The following is a 14,862-nucleotide window of genomic DNA, read 5'->3' on the forward strand; positions in this document are numbered from 1 at the left end:
GTTTTTGTTTCGTTTTTTTCTTAACTTCTGAGTGACTCTGATGTTCAAACAGGATTGAGGACCACTGGGCTGTAGTTCAGATTCCCTTTATATTAAGACGCCAGCCCTGTTTCTGACCTCAGGCTGCCAAAGTGGATGTTGCTGCTCCGTCTCCCCAGAGTGATCCCGTCTAGGAGGCTAAAGAGCAGATCTGGAGCTCCTTAGAGTACAGATACGTAAGGTTCAGCGGCACCTTCCGAGCAAGCCTGCCCTCCACCCGACTCCCCACAGACTCCCTGGAGGACCAAGACGGCCCAGGTTCCTCCGTTCCCTGAGGGACACCAGCAGTACAGAAGGGAAACCTGGGTCCACTCCATAGCTCACCCAGGCAACCCCCTCGGCAGAGCCCCTTTTAGGCCTGCCCGCTGCTTGCATCCACACCTTTGACCCCTCAGGCCCTCAGGGTCTACATGCAAGGCCTCCTCAGTGCCTGCCCACAGGGAGGTGCCCAGAGCTGTGTACGGACAACCATGTCTTATGTGAGAGCAGTGGGTGCCACCTCCCCAGGACCTGGTGGGAACTTAAAGATCTATGTCCAAACTATAAAAACCAGGATCAGAAATTCCATTCCAAATGTGGACAAAGCTTTCGGGTTTGGCATGGACAGTACTTAGTGCTGACCCCTGAGGCACAATTCACTGAACCCTCATTTGACCTGGCACTGTCCTGGGCACCAAGGAGTGTGTCCCCTGTTGGAAGAGCCAGCCCCTGACCTAAAGGGCTAACAGCCAGGGGGTTCTGGGGACCAGGGTTCCGTCCTCACCCCCGAAGTTCTGGATCGCCCAAGATGGCTGGCTCCTCCACCCTCGGCCTTGGTGTCCGCACCCAGGGAGAGGGGTGGCCCGAGGTAACTGACTGTTGTCTACTCCTTCCACTAAAGCAATGGCTAAAGAGGTTCCATGGTGACCGACACCACAGGAATGAAGAAAGGCGACAGAAGGGACTCAGGTTTCAGGTGGAAAGGAAACAAACATGGACTGTCCCAGGAAAGAATGTCGGCCCCAAAGACAAAATCCCCACCGCCCTGTGCCTTGCACAGCCCGCAGGGAGCCAGTGCCCCACTCCGGGTCCACCTTGCTCCCAAGGGAGCTGGGCAGAGTCTGGTCCTCACATGAACAGCCCTCGGCAGGAGGCCAGCATCTGAGTAGGGAGGAGAGATCAGAGCAGGGGGACTGGGGAGGGGGTCGGCTCCCAATCCTGGGGTGTGGGTTCCAGTAAGTCAGAGAGCGCATCTGCTCAGATGTGTTTGGTGGGAACAATAGTGCCATGTCCAGGCGAGGAGAGAGAGAGAGGAAGGCAAGATGGCCGAGTTACCATACCTAGTGTTTGAATCCGAAATATGTGCCCCACTGAAATACTCTCTGAAGAGGGGCCCCAGGTGTAAGCAGCCGTCCCACCCCACAGACCTGCCCCAGCCTGCCCCTGAATGCCCACCTCGGGACACCTGGAACTCTGCTTTGAGGTTGACATAGCTAGGTTGGAACGCTGCCCTGCCCCTCGTTTTTTTTTTAATATTTATTTATTTATTTATCTGGTTGCACTGGGTCTTAGCTGTGGCAGGCGGGCTCCTTAGTTGTGGCACGTGTGCTCCTTAGTTGCGGCCGGCAGGCTCCTTAGTTGTGGCATGTGACTCTTAGTTGCAGCATGCATGTGGGATCTAGTTCCCTGCATTGGTAGCACGAAGTCTTAACCACTGCGCCACCAGGGAAGTCCCCTGCCCTGCCCCTCTTGAATTAACTTGGGAAGGTTATTTAATTCCTCTGAGCTTTGGTTTCTTCATCTGAAAAAGCGTCCTAACAAAGGGCTTTGTTAGGATTAAATGAAGTCATGTACAAAAATAATTCAGTACCATTGCTGGTAGATAATCACGAATGTCAGGTCTGAGCTCTTCCTCCTCCTCCCCCACCCTACATGCACACACACGCGCACACATTCACACACACGTACAAACGTGCAAACCCACACTACCTTTAAAGTTACCAGGGGCCAGCCCTCCAGTCCTACAAGACAGACCCAGGTGACTCAGCGCCCCTCACGAGGAGGAGACAGATGTGTCTATAGAGTTAAGAGGCTCAGGCTAGATGGGTCTCCAGCTGTCCTCATGGCGATTCTATGCCACGCAGGGAACGCTCGCTGCAATGCCCAGAGAACACGGTCTGTGTTCTGCAGTGCTGTCTCACTAGGTACCTGGAGACCCTCCATGGAAAAGCTGCATCCTCGCGGGGCTGGGAAGGGAGCAGGATCAAGATGGGCAAGGAAGGGGGAAAGGCATTCCAGGCTGAGGAAGCTCTGAGCAAAGGCACAGAGGATCGAACGGGCCTGCGAGTTTAGGATTTGGCAGGAGGGCCCAAGTCTAGGCAGGCGGACCAGGGCCAGTACCTGCAGTGCTCTGTCAAGTCTGGTCTTGTTCTGCAGGCAAGGGGAGCTCTAACGATTTCGAGCAGAGGAATGACATCATCTGACCTGTGTTTTCGTGCAGACCCCTCAAGGGGACCCAGGACAGACTTTCTTAGAGAAGGAAGTTTTTGACAAAATTTTAGGACTGAAATAGAGACACTAGCCCAGCCTCTGGACTAAGCACAGAAAATACATGTGACTTAACCAAGATTTGACACTAGTTATTGCCAGAGTTTAGACTGGACAGAACACCCCTTCCTGTACCCCAGGTGTCTCCCTGAAAATAGTCACCCACCCACACCTCCACTCCTCACACACACCCGTTCCCCTCCCCACACAGGAGGTAGCCCACCCCATAGACCTCCAGGGAAAACTCTGGGTATTCTCAGGCGACCTATTGGACTTGACCTCCTGGGTTCAGTCTATCACTGAAAGTCTGAGATCCACTCACTCATTCAGCCATATGTGAGGAACTAAGATACAAAGGTAAATGAGACTAAATTCTGACATCTGTGAGCTGTGTGACCACAGACACGTTACCAAACTTCTCTGAGCCCCAGTTTCTTTAATTGCAAAAATCAAGATATTGCCTACCCTACTTCAATAATATATTCAATAAAATACAAAAATCACTCAGTACTGAGTCTGGCCCCTAGCAAGCAATCAATACCCCATGGCATTAGTGTTACTGCAATGAATGAAGCTCACAGCAGGTACAGGTGGAGAACACGTTTGGGTGGACGGGGCAGGAGCTTGTGAAACTAATCCTGGAGAGAGAGGAGAAGGGTGTGATTTGGGGCAGAGATGATTCAAACGAGGATGGGGGGCAGATCTGAGAATCAGGAGCCATGTCAACAAAACTGGGGGACGGATTAGGTAAGGAGAGCTGGGGGAGTCTAGCCTGCATCCAGGGTTCTGGTGACGGGGCTGGAGGACGGGGTGCCATCTGCTGCCAAGAGGGTGAACACGGGAGGAGGTGCCGGTCTGGGAGAGCCCCTGAGTCCTGGTTTGGTCAGGTGGGTTCGTGGCTCCCCTAGGGCCCCCGAGTGAAGCCATCCAGAAAGCCGCTGGTCTGAGACTCAAGAGAGGGTGATCTGGGCTAGAGATACAGACCAGGAAACCCCTGGTAATCAGACAGCGATTGAAGCCATGAGAGCAGATGTTGTCAGTGGGAATGAGACAGGCAGGAGTACAACCATCTTGGAAACAGGACCAGGGAACAGCCTTGGGCAAAACAAGCCCTGCAAGCTAAAGAACAAAGGCCTAGTATACTACTGGCCACAAGACAAGAAGCTCAGCTATAAATTTCAACCTTATCTATTCCTGTGCTTTCTTGCAGAACATTCTCATGCATCCCTTTCCCCTCACAGAAGCACTCCCCCTATTCCTGATAGCCACCATGGAGCCACCTACGACTGATCAAAGAAGTCTGACTATTTCGGAAATTATCAGTGATCATGAGACAGACCCTCCCTTTTGTTATCAAAGCAACTTGAGCTGGCACCTTTTTTCCGCCTTCTCCCTTGTGCACAAGCTATCCCTTTTAATGAAAAGTTTTGCTTGCCTAAGAGTCTTGTGGGGGGATTCCCTGGTGGCCCAGTGGTTAGGACTCGGCGCTTTCACTGCCAGTGGCCCAGGTTCAATCCCTGGTCAGGGAACTAAGATCTCGAAAGCTGCACAGCATGGCCAAAAAAAAAAAAAGGAGTCTTGTGGAAGCAATATTCATTTCTATAGTATTGCCGTCTAAGAAAGGGTAATACCAGAAAGGGCCTGGTACCAGGAAGACTTGACCACAGGAAAGAAGAGCTAGAGCAGGACAGTCAGGGAGGCCGGGGAGTGGGTACCAGGAAAACCAAGAAAGCAGAGAGTGAGCAGAAGTGTCAACACAGCAAAGAGGTTGGGAGGGGTAAGGCCTGAGAAAAGCCCATTGGATGTGGCCTTGAGGGAATCATCCAGGTTAGTGAGAGCAATTTCTGTGCATGGGGTACCTGGAGGTCACAGAAAGTTGCTGTTGAGGAGCATGTGGAAGGTCAAGAAGACAACGGGTATAGATCATTCTTTGGAGCTGCTGGATGGGGAAGAGAGGAGAGAGAGCTGGTGGCAGCTGGGAAGGAGTGAGGGGGGGCGAAGTTTGTGCTGTTTCCTTGTTTGTTTGTTCTCTGTCTTTTTTAAGTATAGGAACTACTAGAGCATTTGCATAGGAGGAGGAAGAAGAGCCAGGAGACGAGAAGGGCTGCAGCTGTGGAAGGAAGCAGGGGAACTGGTGGAGCAGGACCCCAGCGCTAACTGGACAGGAGGGAGGGGCACAGGCACGGGCCAGGGTTCACCGCGCAGGCGGGGGGCCGCCGAGGGGCAGCCGAGGGGAATCCAGAGGGAGCGAGCAGGAGGGCTTTGATACCATCCATGAAGTAGGAGGTAAGACCACCGAGCGTGAGAGCAGTGAAACTCTGGAATATGGTGTATTCTGACCCCAGAAAAAAAAATTCTGTTCCTTTTCCCACCCACACCCCAGTCGGAGGCGGTCCATCTTTGTTAGCCTGAGGCAGAGCCGATTTCCACAACGACTCTCAACTTCCAGATAAGGACTCAGCCACCCCCGGAGCTGGTAGTCCCAGGAGCCTCCCCCACCCAGAACCAGGAGACTGATGCCCACACTCGCCAGACCCTCTGTGAGAGGCATCCAAGGGCACCCCTCCTCCCCGCCAGTGGCTCCAGCCGTGACTGGCACATGGGCCAGCAGGAAGGCAGTGCACAGATGAGACTCACCCTCACCGTAACTGCTCCTTTCCTGGGCCGCTTAACCAACTCTGGAGCTACGCCCACTGGCCCCCACCCCCCTGCCGTCATGGGATCAGGTGGGATCAATACTCCTGTAACCCTTCTGTCCTCCAGACAGTATCAGGTGTAGGTCAGCTAAGCAGGCCCATGGTAATTTAAAGAAATGCAGACGAAGGCTGAACACAGTACCTGGCACGTAGTAATAACTCTCAATAACTGCTTGTAGCATGAATGAACGAAGAAAGCAAAATTAAAGCACATCTTGACACACAGTCTTGTTGAGAAGAAACTAACTGAAGGAAACTAACATTTCTTATTTCCGTGCTGCTGTGTACCAGGAACTGGGCTATGTGGTGCTAAATATTATGCCACTTAAATTTTGAATCAAGTAACAAGGCAGGTATTATTGTCCTCATTTTCTAGATAAGAAGACTGAGGCTCAGAGAGGTTAAGTAACTAGATCAAGGCCACAGAGCGACTGAGTGGAAACATCAGGGCTGATGCCCTCTGCTCTCGGAGGTACTGGAACACGGTACTCCAGAGTGGACACTTAGGAGTCGACAGACTTGGATTAAATTCCATCCCCCACTAGCTGTGTGACTTCACACGGCTAAACTTCTCTGAGCACGCAGCACGTGACTAAACTTCCCCTGAGCCTCCATTTAACTGTAATGTAAGTAACACTGTCTATCACACAAACTTATTGAGAGTATTCAATAAAATATGACAAGCACTTAATACTGTGTCTGGCCCCTAGCAAGGACTCGATAAACAGCGGCTATTAATAATATTGTTTGTTTAGTAACAATTTTACTGCATGTGTTCAGATGTTCAAGGAGAGGGAAATGTCCTTTTTGAAAGTCTCTGAGGTAAGAAGTTAAGAGGCCTGGCTAAGGCTGGGTGGCAAAGATGTCCTTCCGTTGCATGAGTTCCCTGGGGTGAGCAGGAGGCAGCAGGCACGCTGGGGCAGGACAGGCCTGCATCTCAGGGACCTCCCGGGACAGGGTAGATCTCATGGTCAAGAGCCCAAAGCAGTGTTTCTCAACCATTTTCATGCCCGGCACAGCTGAGGCGTGTGGTCTTCAGTTTGTAAAATCTCAGTGTGTGTTGTGGAGGGCTGGGTGGACTAGGGAGAGGAAGGGGACAGCTGCATAATGTCTGGGTCTGTGACATGTGGGACAGCCTCCCACATCCTCCCCAGGAATTCTGATATGAGAATCACTGGTTTCAAAGATACGAGAAACCTACGTATGAGAGGAAGTTTTATTTAAACTGTGTTTGAAAACTAACGAAGGTAGGAGAGAAGCAGAGCTGCCCTGTTTGATTGTTCAGGTTGGGCACTGCACAAGGGCATCACAATTAAGGGGACACCATTCACACTGCAGATTTGTACATTTATTATAGCTCTTGTCTGATGAATAAAAGTAAAATGTCTTAAGAGAGAGGCATCTTTTTCTAACTCACACAAAAGCACCATATGAGCAAGCAGCGGCCCTAGTGACAATGGGTACGTAACATATCCATAAATTTACAAAACCCAAGATCTTCTGAGCCTTCCCCCACTCTTGTACATCATGTTGATGCAAATATAAATTAGAGATCAGAATCTGTGCTAGTAATTTAATGAAGTTTCACATTGTGGGAACAGGATGTGCCTTTACCTGCTTCTCCTGCCACTAAATTTCAAGGTGCAAGGGATCTCGGAGGTCAGCTAGCCTCCTGGCTGGTAAAAGAGGGGCTCATGAGAGGCTGCATGACAAACCCAGGAAGGTCAAGAGCCAATGCCTACCAGGGCCCCGCATCCCTGCAGGTATCATACTAGCCACCAGCTGGCAAGGCCCTGAACAGGGCTAGGAAGAAATCTTCCTTCTCCAAAAAAAAAACTTCCCTGTAAGAAGCTCAGAAGACTTCACAGCACCAGCTGTGTCCTTCTCCCAGTGGCCCCAGGAGAAGGCCAATGCTCCTTGACCAAGAGCTAGAATCTTACACTTGCCTCTTCAGGGCATATGCCAGGTTTTGCCTGAGAAATTGAAACGGCTTCTGTGGAAGGCTGTTGTTTTTTCTGTCCTTGTTTAATTGAAGGGAAATCCAAAGCCCAGGAAGAGATGTGAGTTGGGCCAAGAACAAGAGGTTTTGAAGCAGAGACAAAGTGGAAATCTCAGACCTCCAGACAGCTGCTCTGGAGCCCAGGTCTGCAGCTCAAAGATCAATGACAGAGAAATAATGTGGATGAGTGATTGGTCCCCCAAGAAGGAGAGTGGGAGGGTAGGGACAGAGGGGCAGGAGGACAGAGAGAAAAATGGAGGTCAGTAAACTGAGCAGAGTGAGGGGGCTAAGAAAGAGACCAGGGGAAAGGGGGCACCAAAAAGGAAGGAAAGTGGGGAGGAAGAAAGGAGAGGGTAGGTGCTCATTTCCTAATCATCACGGAAATGCAAATTAAAGTCAGAATGAGAGGCTACCACCAGTCTGTAGAGGTTGGCAAAAATTAAGATTATAGACTACCAAGTGTTGGTAAGATGCAGAGTACGTGTGGCTGGTGAGGTGTAAATGGGCCGACCACTTGGGAAAGACCCAATGCCCAGCAATTCTACCCCTAGGTATCTACCCTAGAGAAAATCTTGTATGTATGAACTCAGGAAGAAGTAGGAGAATGTTCATAGCAGTTCTGTTGATATGGACAAAATGTGGAAATAATCCCAATGCCCAACAGGAAAATGGAGACATAAGTTATGGTGTATCCGTGCCATGGAATATTCCACGGCAACGGAAATGAACAAACCAGTGCTCTACTCAACACCACGGATGACTCCACAGCGTAATGTTTAGTGAAAGAAGCTTAAACACAGAGGGCCCCGCAGAGTGTGATTCTGTCTATAGAAAGTTCAAAGGAAGACAAAATTAACAGAGCATTTAGAAACGCATACACGGGTGGGAAAGCCTTATCGAAAAGCAAGGAAAAATGAGGATGCGATTGGCCCTGGGGGGAGGGAGACAGCTGTGCTAAGGAAGGGGCCCACCATGGGGTTGGTTCTGGGATGCTGCCAGGGTGTCTCTTTCTTGACCTGGTGGTGGTCGCTACACAGACATTCGCTCTTCTTTAAACTGTTTTTGAGTTTTATATAGTCTTCTTTTTTTTTTTTTTAAAGATTTATTTATTGATTGATTGATTGATTGCTATGTTAGGTCTTCGTTTCTGTGCTAGGGCTTTCTCCAGTTGCCGCAAGCGGGGGCCACTCTTCATCGCGGTGCGCGGGCCTCTCACTATCGCGGCCTCTCTTGTTGCGGAGCACAGGCTCCAGACGCACAGGCTCAGCAGTTGTGGCTCACGGGCCCAGCCGCTCCGTGGCATGTGGGATCCTCCCAGACCAGGGCTCAAACCCGTGTCCCCTGCATTAGCAGGCAGATTCTCAACCACTGCGCCACCAGGGAAGCCCTATATAATCTTCTGTTTGCAAGAAGTTGAGCATCAAATAATCAATTTCCAAGTATGCATACTGGTGAACAGTCTGGTGCCTCTGAGGTGGCCCTGGGGGCAAAGGGAGACCTTCAGAGGTAGGACTCCCCGGAGCTCATCTTGACGTCTCCCCATCCCTTGCTTCTGCCGCATCCTCTTTCTTCAAATCTGCTAGACCAAGGCTCCAGGGGCTGAAACAGAGCCAGTCCTGGGAAGCAGTCAGCCTGGGGTGGGAAAGGCTGCAGGCCCCATCCTGCCAGGACGTGGTGGAGAGCAGGGGGGCGCTTGCCGGGCTCAGGGCCAGCCCGATTACTTGCCCCTGCCCACCCATCTGGGCCTGGCGCTCTGTGCGCTCCACTCCTCACACGCAGCCCCAAGGGAGGCATTATTTAACCCCCCACTTCACAGGTGAGGACACAGGCTCAGGGACGAAAGAGCTCAAGTCCACACAGCAGGGAAGAGGCGGAGCCAGAATTCAAACCCAGAGCAGAGCCCCTCCAAGGCCTGCTTTTCACACGAGTTCCCCGCCCCCCTCAGCCTTCCCCACGGCCCGCACGTCCACCCGTGTCCCCCACCAGGGAGCCTCGGCTGGGTGGGCACCTGAGCCATGTGGCATTTACCCCAAACGGAGAGCTCTGACAGAGGCCGTGGCCGGGGAGCGGACAGCCCAGGACAGCCCCTCCTTCTGCGGCTCTCCGCTCAGAGAGCAGCAGTCCCACCACCCCTTCCAGAGCTGGCACAGCAAGGCCCAGAGAGGGAAAGGGGCCTCCTGGCAGCGACTCAGCCTCCATCATGGCTTGACGTCCCTGCCCTCACCGCACCTCGGTCCTCGCTCCAGACCAGCTCCTGGACACCCCTCCAAGGACTTCAGGCATGCTGACTCACCTTCCCAACCCATCCACGCACCAACAGCCTTGCGGACGCATCACCTCTCACCTCTCCGTCCAGCGGCCAAAGCCCTGTCACCGGAGGAATCCAGGTTCCATGGTCTTTCCACAGACGATGCTGCCTGTGGGTCCAGGGAAGCAAAGACGGGACGGCCCCACTCCTGGCCTGCCCTGGCCCCGGCCCAGCCTCGCAGCCCTGGGCTGCAGGCCTCCTGTCTGGGCGGTTGCTGGGGGCGGCCACTGGCCCTGCTGCTGGCACGCTCCTGCTCACCGCCAGGCTATCCTTGAACAAACAAGGCTGCGTAGCAACCACCGCTCCCTGTGTGGGGGAGAGAGGGAGCCAGGAGACGTTTCCCCAAGGCCTCGTTTCCTCCAGGCCTCACCCAGGGCTGGGCCCTCCCAAGTGGCCAGCCTGTCCTGTGGGCTGCCAGAGAGAGAGAACGCCTGGCAAACAAAGCAAGGGCCAGCGCAGCAGGCTTGGGCAGGGATGCCATTGGCATATAACCCCTGGTTTTGCTGCAGTTGGCCTCTGGGTCCGATTCTGGTTCAGCTCTCAAGCTACTTCTAGAGGCTGAAGGGCAGGTAGTATAAACATCCAGGCCTTGGCAGCAGGCAGAGCTGGGTTTGAATCCTGATCCTGCATCTTCCAGCTGTGTGACCTCTGGCCAGTACGTAACCTTCCTTAGCCTCAGTTTCCTTATCTATAAAATGGGGATAGTAATAGTACTGACTTGATAGAGTTGCTGTAAGAATTAAATAGGTGCCTGTAACACCTTGTGATTCTATCTAGCCCATCATAGGCCCTCCATCACTGTTCATGTCCTTCCCCAGAAATACTTGCATAGCAGGAAGCCTATATGGCCTCCTCCCAAACCAGATTCCACGGCCCCAACTTTTGGAAACTGTGAACCCTAGCAGCCCATGTGTGTTTCCTCACTGAGCCCAGGCGCTTGGACAGAAATCTCAGGCTGGCATCTCCCACCTCGAATGACAACTGCTCCCACCCCTCACCCTACTCCCTTCTCACCTTCACCGTCCAAGGGGCACAGGGGGAGCCGGGCCTCACTGATTTTATGCAGCTGTGCAAAGAGCCACTTGCCCAAAGATACTAAGAATCTTTGCAGGCAGATCCCCCCGCGTTCTCTACAGAGGAATTGGCAGGCGATGAAATACAGAGCAGAGAGAGCTGGCCCGAGGCTGTTCACACATCCAGGACGCCTGGCCGGCTGAATGACACGTGCCCAGGGCTTGCCGACTGAACCCACTGCCAGCCTCCCCAGCACCTTCCTGGGGTTCTCTCCTCTTCTCTGAGACACCACTGCGGCCGGGCCAGGGGAGACCTCTCCTGAGGAGCAGTTTGCATTAAGCAAGCTCCAGGAGGGGCCGAGGCGGGCCAGGCCGTGAGCGCAGGGAACAAGAGCCTCCACGGCAGGCACTGGCCCCGAGCCAGAAGCCCACTGGGCCCCGCGGGGAGGCTGCCTCCACCACAGCCCCTCAGGAGGCGAGCTGGCGGGTTGAACAGAACTCCTGAACTCCCTCCAACAGAGGCCCCAGAAAGGAGACACTTCCTCCAAACCAGGACCCGTGGCTGCAAGGAGCGGGGAGAGGCTTCCTCGTGCTTTGCTTTGGATTCCCCCTGTGAGGTTGGAAGGTACGAAGAAACTCAGGTATGAAGAAACCTGGGCTTACAGACGGGGAAACTGAGGCTCAGCATGGTAAGCCCTTGCCCAAGTGCCGCAGCTTGTAAGTGAGAGCAAGTCATCAGCGGGAATGCCAGACAGGACCGGGACAGGACAAGGACAGGCTCTGTGTCCCTCAGCTCCACCCGGGGTGGGGGGAGGGGCTGTACCTCTCCCTAAACCCATCCTCACATCACAGCGAGAGTCAGAGCTTCTGAAATACAGACCCGATGGTCGTGCCCAGCTGGCCACCCCTCATGGCTCCCAGTGTCCTCGGGGTAAAGGCCACACTCAATACCACAGCCAACAAGCCCCTCCAACCTGGCCCCTGCTCTGTCCTTCAGAAGCATCTCTTCCTGCTCCCTTCGGTCGCCACCATGACCCCTGCTGGAAACACGGGAGAGACCAGTCTGCCCTCAGGGGCTGAGTGACAGAGACCCAACAGGTGACCACCTGTGCACCCCTGCGTTACCTGTAATAAGGGAGGCGCCCTTTGCGCAGCCCTTGGAAACCATAGCTCTGAGGCCACGCTGGATCCAAGCAGCCACCACGTGACTGCAGGTGAGGAACACGCTGTCAGAGCCCCCAGAGCCCCATGTGCCAAGCAGGGAGGAAGGCAGCTCCCCTCGCTTCCTGGGGTGTGTGAGTGACCGCGGGAAGCCCTCCACGCCCCACCTGGCATAGAGCAGGCACTCGGCCGGGTCACATGCTCACCATTGCTGTGACAACGTGATGAGAGTGAGCTGGGGCCATGAGGCATGGCGTCAACCTGAAGCCTGACAGCCTGACGGGTAAGGAGCTGGCCGGGTGACAGCAGGGGTACGAAAGGGCCTGATCTCCAAGCCTGGGGCCCCTGAGAGCCCGGGGAGTTAGGAGTGGGGGACGCAGAAGTGCCATCTGGAAGCTTTCTGGTGACTCAGCTGAAGAGAACACGGAAGAAAGGGACTCTAATCTCCTGGCCCCAGGGATTTGTTGTGATTTCCTGTATCAGTTTAAACACTCACTTTCATATCTAATTTTAGCTTCTTTCTTAAAGAAGCCCGCAAATTGTTTAAGCTTCAAGCCTCACAAAAGCAGGCAGACTCTCCAGAGAGGCCTGCTAGCAAGGGAAGAGGCTCTGGAGGAATTCCAGGGGGTGGGAGCCTGCAGGGAAGGGGTGGATGGAGGAGAGACCAGATCACAGGGCCTTCGAAGCCACCTTAAAGTGTGTGCGCTCACAGGTCCCAGACATGTGGCCCTTAGGCTTCTGGGTACCTAAGAAATAGCTGCACCTGGATAGCAGCAGCCCCTCAAAACACACACACATATGCTTGTCTGCCTGGTGAATCACTAATCATCTTTCAAGACACAGCTTGTGATGGGATGAACTGAATCTCCTAAAAATTCATATGTTGAAGTCCTAGCCCCCAGTAACTCAGAATGAAACCTTATTTGGGAATAAGGTTATTACAGATGTAATTAGCTAAACTAAGAGGTGGCCCCCCTAATCCAATATGACTGGTGTCCTTATAAAAAGGGGAAATTTGGACACACACACACACATAGGGAAACTGCCATGTGAAGATTGGAGTTATGCTGCCACAACCAAGCAACTACCGGAATCCAGGAGCAAGGCCTGAGATGTCCTTCCCTAGCACCTTCAGAGGGAGCACGGCTCTGCAAACAGTTTGATTTTGGACTCATGGCCTCCAGCACTGAGAGACAATACATTTCTGTTGTTCTGAGCCGCCCAGCATGTGGTGCTTTATGACAGCAGGCCCAGGAAACTAACACAGAGCTCATACATCCTCTCCTAAAGGAAGCCTCCCCTGTGCTCCCTGCAAAGGTTTGAGGGCAGCCTATCTCCCGCTCCCCTCCAGGACCGCTCTCCCTCCCATCACCCGGCTCCGTGCTGATCAGCACATGCAGGCCCACCTCTCTGGGCTGCATCAACAGACCCTCCTGCCTTCTGGCTCCCTTGGGTTTGGCCAATAGAGGCGAGAGAAGAGAGACTGGGGTTTTATTCCCCCCCACTTCCTCCACACAGTCCTGCTGGGCTGGCTGCACCCCTCACCTGAAGGTCACAGCTCTTCACATGAAGGTCATGGCTCCTGACAGGCAGCCCTCTTTGTTTCTGGGGACCTATAACTACTCCTTTCAAGCCTATGGGTGATGGAGGTGCCCAGCATGACCAGCCGACTACTGCACTGCCCCCGTGGTTTCTCCACATCCTGTTCTCATGATGCTTTCCTCTAATCACCCCCAATACGAGGATGCTTCTGTCTCCGGCCAGTCCCCATGTTCCTGTCATCACACTGACTCTCTGCTGAGCTCGATGACTCCGTGTCTGTGTCCCTCCACATTCTGCGAGTTCCCTGAAAACAAGGACTATGAGTGATTATTTACACACACCCAGCACAGGGCACAAGGCCTAGCCCACCCAGAAGGCACTGAATAAATACTTGACATGAATGAATTAAATGGACTAACCGACCGTGCAGAATCACAAGCCAGGAAGAGAGCTCTTGAAAACACCAGATAAGTCGTCCCCACCATATCCACAGAGGACTGCCCTCGTCTACCCAGAAAGCAGCTCAAGAAGATCTCAAAAACTGATATTCTGTCATTTTCCCTGCTGATAAATTTGGCCAATGGAAGACAATTACATGTTGACCCTATTCCCTCAATAAAAATTTCACTGAGGTTCCTCTTGGCCCTTGTTGATTTGTAACATGATTTAAACTGCTTCTATGTCCAGCAATGTCAAGGACTATATGTCCTGAACACACTTTCCATTGTAAAGTATCTGGATGTCCTGATTTAAATATACAAAGAGGCTTCTGGATACATAGCTGGACTCTTTGTAGGGACTTCATTGATGGGTGCAGCTGCCCACGCTCTTCCTCACTCCTGGCCTTTGCTCATGCTGTTCCTTCCACCCGGAAGGTCCTTCCCACACCACTTCCCACCCCTTTACATACACATATTGCCCCTGGCCAGGTCCTGCTCTCCCTTGGGGAACCCCCCCTGACTCTCCAGGGTCTCCTCTGCTTCTCTAGCCCCATCATAGCTCCACTCAGCACACTGAGCCATAATTGTCCACCCCAGCCCGGCCCCCAGCATGCACACACACACACACACACACACACACACACACACACACACACACACACACACACACACACACACACACACACACACACACTAGGCTGTGAGCTCCTTGAGGGCAGGGTCCAGGTCTTTAGATTCCCTAGAACCAGCTCCAGCCAGAGTGCACAGCAGACACTCAGTACACGTGGTGGGAGTAACAGTATGAAGGAGAAGGGATGGTTAGGGGCACAGAGTTCCCTTTCCCTGCAACATTCCCTGCTCTTCCCTGGAGCAGACATTGGGACTGTTATCTCCAGGCTACAGACCAGTCTGGGCACCACACACTGGAGGGCCTATGGGGGCGGGGGGATTCTAACCTCTTGGCTGGCACTGTCCCATTAAAAACCAGCACTGTCCTAGCCACACAGAGAGGTTAGGTCACATGGAGCATGTGGGACAAGGCCCTCCTGGTGGGGACCCTGGGAGGAGAATGCCCAGGCTCGATTTGTAAAATGAATTAAACTTCTTCTATTTCCAGCAATAAAAAGACTAGATGCCC

General features: G+C 53.1%; 1 protein-coding gene across 3 annotated transcripts in view; it reads right to left on the reverse strand.

Annotated features, from left to right (window-relative positions):
• Nucleotides 1-9,915, reverse strand: part of TOGARAM2 (TOG array regulator of axonemal microtubules 2) — a 52,883-nt gene extending 42,968 nt beyond the window's left edge. For 2 of the 3 annotated variants that reach the window (XM_082426135.1, XM_082426137.1), the window contains exon 1: nt 9,605-9,690. The gene's annotated coding sequence lies outside the window, so the exon portion shown is untranslated. Of the gene's footprint in view, nt 1-9,604 lie in introns of all 3 variants that reach the window. The other variant, XM_082426136.1, reaches the window with a different exon arrangement.
• Nucleotides 9,916-14,862: the final 4,947 nt, after the last annotated feature.

This window comes from Balaenoptera physalus (genome assembly GCF_965194825.1).
Source record: "Balaenoptera physalus genome assembly, chromosome: 15".
Classification (NCBI taxonomy): domain Eukaryota; kingdom Metazoa; phylum Chordata; class Mammalia; order Artiodactyla; family Balaenopteridae; genus Balaenoptera; species Balaenoptera physalus.